The sequence below is a fragment of the Mizuhopecten yessoensis genome, unplaced genomic scaffold (genome assembly GCF_002113885.1).
Source record: "Mizuhopecten yessoensis strain PY_sf001 unplaced genomic scaffold, ASM211388v2 scaffold6971, whole genome shotgun sequence".
In the NCBI taxonomy this organism is placed as follows: domain Eukaryota; kingdom Metazoa; phylum Mollusca; class Bivalvia; order Pectinida; family Pectinidae; genus Mizuhopecten; species Mizuhopecten yessoensis.
The window spans coordinates 307,363-313,362 of NW_018406816.1; the positions used below are offsets into that span (position 1 = coordinate 307,363).

The 6,000-nt window shown below is 35.9% G+C and overlaps 1 protein-coding gene across 7 annotated transcripts in view; it reads right to left on the minus strand.

Annotated features, from left to right (window-relative positions):
* The window catches only part of LOC110452905 (sickle tail protein-like), a 223,951-nt gene that overhangs the window by 190,431 nt on the left and 27,520 nt on the right, over nt 1–6,000 (minus strand). For 3 of the 7 annotated variants that reach the window (XM_021501645.1, XM_021501642.1, XM_021501641.1), the window contains exon 1: nt 2,088–2,657. The exons of 3 other annotated variants lie outside the window; for them this stretch is intronic. The gene's annotated coding sequence lies outside the window, so the exon portion shown is untranslated. Of the gene's footprint in view, nt 1–2,087; nt 2,658–6,000 lie in introns of those variants that run through there. One more of the 7 variants, XM_021501644.1, reaches the window with a different exon arrangement.

Here is a 6,000-nt window from a genome sequence, read left to right on the forward strand (position 1 = left end):
CTATCAACCATCTTTTACTTCTCTATCTTTATAATTACTGAGCTAATCATTGGTTTTATTTCTCTCTCTTCTAAACCTAACACTTATCTCAAGGTTGACATGGTATTGTGTTGCAATGTGGAGCTATTTGAAAACTTGTCCACATTTTCTTAAAATTTATCTATGAGAAGAGTAAGCAGTACTGCAAGTATCACAACATGTATGAATGATATTACAATACGTTTTGCTAATTAATTTAACATAAAAAGTGACAAAAATGCAAATTAATTGTGATAAAATCTAGTCGTTTTCTATAAAGAAAATTGTTCTTTTATTCAACTGCCTTTTCCAAATAACATCAACTTCACTTCCCATTTATTCCAACATACTGAAAATACGAAAGGATTTTTTTTTCCATATCTTGAGTTTATACATAAAAGGATTGGGAAGCAGACTTTGCATCTTAAGGATGAATTTTACCTTGGACATCAAACCTGTGTTTTGTGTCAGTTATCTCCCCTTTAACAATACTATATCTACATAACCTTTGTAAGACATTTCACAAAAACTTCAGTACACAACTCTTTTACAAATGAGAAACATAATAGAATACTTGTGACATATAGCCTTAAGTATAATGCACATGCTGAGCTGAAATGCTGCACAGATTTAGAGACATAAAGAGGAAGTTAACATCAATCAATCGCAGGTAACGATACAGGAAATCTATCAAATCACAGGTATCGATACAGGAAATCTATCAAATCACAGGTAATGATACAGGAAATCCATCAAACCACAGGTAACGATACAGGAAATCTATCAAACCACAGGTATCGATACAGGAAATCTATCAAATCACAGGTAACGATACAGGAAATCTATCAAATCACAGGTAACGTTAATCACAGGTAATGATATAGGGAATCCATCAAATCACAGGTAATGATACAGAAATCCATCAAATCACCGGTAACGATACAGGAAATCCATCAAATCACAGCTAACAATACAGGAAATCCTTCATATCACAGGTAAACATTCCAAAGTGATCTGCATTTCACCTTTTTTTTTTTATTACACACGATCTATCCAGGTATGTAGCAAACGTATCAAAATTGACACCAATCTCTGAAGCCATGTGGCCCCGCTGTTCAAAACATGATTACTTACCAAATTGTTTGATATATTTCCTTTATTTATGTAGAGCTTTCACTTGTTATTAATTATTTTCACATTTTTCCTTGAGACACTTTTGATTTCCTCACTAAACAACAGCAGTTTTGTTTTTAATTTGTTTGAATTATAGTTTTTTATGTTAAGCTGACGAACAATAACATCATTTATTTCCTAAAATATTTAGACTGTATTTCTAATACTCTTTGTGAAGACATTTTTAAATGGCAATAACTATGAAAATATAATCATGAAAGATTTCGTAAATAGTTTAACAATTTTGCTGAGGAAGTTATTTTCAAGAGTTTGAAATTCTTAATCCAATTTTTTTCAGAGTTCACAATGACATTACTGAGAAACAAAATATTAGTTGATTTAAAATGTTTTGGAGAAAATATGTTTTCAAAATCGAAAAACTGTGATCTAAGCTGATTCATTCAGAGGCATTATGTTGAAAAACTACCACATTCAAATTGCCTTTCAGCTAGAATTAGAATTATATAGCCAATACAAAATTATTTCCACCTTTGAGGTTACCCTCAAGACCCCAGTCATCAATGGGTTTTTTAATACTGAAATCATTCCGCATTTATCATGCTATTAACTTAGGTAAATAGCATAAACTATTGATCCAACTACTACTATCTCATTCAAGCAGAAAGCTTCAAACATTTATCATCTATATCACCAACTTGGATAAACTATAGGCACCAAACTTTAAATTCCAGCGTCCCAGTCTTACAGCAGGTACAAGCTTCAAGGTTATAACAACAAAATACACAATGATATATTTGTTTACAATTACTTGACGGTTCATCTCGTTAATCTACCTGATAAATCCAACATAGAGAGCATATACCTTTGAAGTTCCAGGTTACTTACCATATCTGCTACCAATAACATAAATGCACAAAAAAGCGGACATAACTTACAGCTGTATCCATTCACAGTGTGTACAGATCCTGTGTGTATTCCCATCGGAAGGTTTCCTGAATTCCCCAACCACGATGACCCAACACATTAATTTGTTGGCTGATGAATCCCGATCAACAGGAATACTATTTACACACAAAGATACCACGATCAACGTTTACCTGAAGCTTCCATACAAATGTTGGATGCAAATGATTGAGCTCTGTGGAGTAAAGCTATTTATAGACGCGTGCAATAGGAATTTCGTTTCTGTACACACATGCACTCCAGGTGAATATGTTTTCTGTCACATGACCCATCCATTAACCGGATCACACGGAAACGATGAATGGTCTATAAAGCCAACTGGTATTATTATCTTGATTATAATTCCCAGGTATTGATCACAGATTCACCGATCACTACAGGAGATGGAGTCTGTGTCAGCGTTGGTAGATTCCAGGCCGGTTGTAAGGCAGGTATAGGAGGGCATCAGCTGACTGTATAATAGCTGGCTATAAAGTAACACTATAATGATTAGCCCTGTGTCTCAGAGATGCATCAGTGCAGCCAGCAGAGAAACACAGGGACAGAGGGTCTGCTAACACACACCTTGAACTACTCTCCTATTACATCTCCCATCAATGACTTCACCGCACACACACTGTTATCCAAAAACCTGCATCTGCTGCTATTGGGATTGAAAAAGCAGGCATCTAGAAATCGTTTCACTAATAACACGTTTCCAGGTTGGTTGACTTAGGATCCATAAATATTTAATTGGCAACGGTATCACTACTCCAGTAGCGCTCCTGATACTCCCTAAGTCTACACTGTGCAGCAGTGTGAAATCCCCCAGTCAGTGGATCCCACTTGCTGAAACTATTGGTATTTTCAGGACAATAATGTCGTCGTCGAGGATGCTCCTTGGATGCGGAAATAGTTCCGCAACACTGCGACAAACTACAGGTTTATTATGGTAGAGACATGATGTCCGGGCTTCCCGATCAGGTTAAACGCCTAATCCTATAATGCTCGGTATTCAGTCGATATCCCTGGCACAAATCCACAATTTTCTTACCCTTAGGGACTCAATGCTCACCACTTGCTTCCTTTTGTAACTCACAGCTTGAAACTGCCAGCATCTCAAAGGTTTTCACCCTCAATCTGCCTACAAATATAGCTCCATCAGAGTGGTTTAAATTTTAGTACGCATCTGTCTCAAGCCAATATTTCAGGATACGTTTTAAAAGCAAATATTTTAAAGATATTTAAGAATTGTATTTTTAAATTTCAAATAATTAGTTAACTTTTCTTTATGCATATTGACAACATTGAGGTTTTTGTTTTTTAATTTACCTAATTGAGGGCACTAAAAAAAAAAAAAAAAAAAAAAAAAAAAAAATGATCGATTCTAAAACAAGTAACAGTGATAATCATTTATTTTACAGCACTTCTAATGATATTTCTTTTGAAATTGCAAGATATTTCTTCTACTAAAAAGATTATTTAACGTTAAATGTTCAAATGAACTGGTATAATCTACCCTTGAATAATAAATTTATTAAAGTTCACTGTTAAATGACTTTAAAATTTTATTTTGCATTTAAACGGGCATTTTCCAAAAACTATTACATATTATTCAGTTTTTTTAACATGTACATCAGTTACCGTTAAAACACAAACAATCAAAACCACACAAAAACCACAGTTCTATTGGTGGTTTAGTTTGAATCTGGCCCAGTTATCCATGACAACAGAAGAAATTGAAATGAATCTCCAAGGTGATTGGCGGTTTCCGCATGCCTGAATGATTGCCACACTGCAGCGATGCTCTGATGCTGCTCCGATGTTCAACCGTAGGTGTCATTCATAAACTGTAAAAACTGGGCTCGGAAATCAATATCTTAAGTGAAATTCATGGAGCCTAGTCAACGAATCAAGAGGAAGCACCAAGCTTTCATCCTGAACACAGACCCCACAGTACAATGTAGAGTGACTGTTAAACGTTTGTACGACCCAGCATCAATCTGATTCACTTGTGCTCGCTGTACCATGCAGAATGAATCGTTTAACACAACTAAATGTTTCTAAAAGGATGAGGGTAAGGAACATGGTGAAAAGGGTAAGGGTAAGGAACACAGTGAAAAGGATGAGGGTAAGGAGAATAGTGAAAAGGATGAGGGTAAGGAGAATAGTGAAAAAGATGAGGGTAAGGAACATGGTGAAAAGGATGAGGGTAAGGAACACAGTGAAAAGGATGAGGGTAAGGAACACAGTGAAAAGGATGAGGGTAAGAAACATAGTGAAAAAGATGAGGGTAAGGAACATGGTGAAAAAGATGAAGGTAAGGAACATGGTGAAAAAGATGAGGGTAAGGAACATGGTGAAAAGGATGAGGGTAAGGAACATGGTGTAAAGGATGAGGGTAAGGAACATGATGAAAAGCATGAAGGCTAAGGACTTGAACAAAGACACAGACTGCCAGATGGTAATTGTGAATGGATGGGGTTCTGGCAAAGGTATATGTTATGCCTCTGGATGGTTATACAGATGTATTTAACATATCATGGTTTTTTTTCGCCTTTCCGCAGTATAATCTTCCACCATTCTGGCGAAACTATCTGTCCACCACTCGCCACTCATGCCCCTCCCTCAGGTCAAATATTTCATCTGTATTTGTGTGAAGTTGGTGCATAAAAACCACACAGTTCATTGACAATAGCTTCACAAGATGACTTGGCAGGGAGTCTTGTTTCCATCCATTTATTACCTTGAGGTGTATTATGGGCAAGGGAGGCCTATCATTACCATTATTTTGTATGGGGAAAACCAAGACAAAGAAATCAAATACTCTACTAAGGGTCACAAGCAGTGGTCAAATCCACTGGCTACTGCATGGTCAGAACAAAGCCAGTATTAACAAGGCTTCCACAGGGCCGTACATAATACACCCATCACACATTGAATGAGAAGGAAAAATATGAAATATTTGCAATTGATGTTAAAGGAGAAATAATTCAACATACCTGCAATGATAGATCAATGAGTGCAATAAAACATCTTGAAACTTCTAAGTCTATCAATTATTGTCAGATAATTGTGATTACATTCACACCACTGATTCAGGGGGCATAACTCTGTATATTACAGTCAGATAATGGTGGTTATCCAATCAAGCTCATGGCAATTAACTTTCCTATGAAGTTTGAAGTTAATCCGTCGAATATTACTCGAGATATTGTGCGGACACTGTTTCAGCAATTGATTCAGGGGGCATAACTCTGTAAATTACAATCAGATAATGCTGGTCGTTACACTTCTCAAAGTTTTAATGGTAATTAATCTTCCTATGAAGTTTGAAGTTTATCCAACGAAAATTACTTGTGGTATAAAGTTGACACTGTTTCAGCAAATGAAAAAAGGGGTATATCACTTAGTAAATTAAAATCAGATAAGGATTGTTATCAAAATTGTTTGCGCTTTCATGGTAATTAACATCCCAATGAAGTTTAAAGCTAATCCATTGAAATTAACTAAAGATATTGAGCAGTCACTGTTTTGGATATTGATTAAAGGGGCATAACTCAGTAAATTACAGTCAGATAATATGGTTATCCAACTTGTCCAAGCTCTCATGGTAATTAACTTTCCCATGAAGTCTGAATTTAATCCCTTGAAAAACAAGAGGCCCATGGCCTTAACGGTCACCTGATATATTTATACAGAGAGTTGATTTTGTTTTTAACATGAACAGAAATATTATTCAAAGTGACAAAAAACAATAAAACCACCTTACTCAATATCTAGCATACAGATTTCAGACTAAAAAGGATTTGAAACTAGCACCTCTGATTCTTAACAAGGAAAATGAAGAAATTTTAGCACACTGACTCCTTTGAGCCCCACCCTACAGCCCTTGGGGGTAGGGCT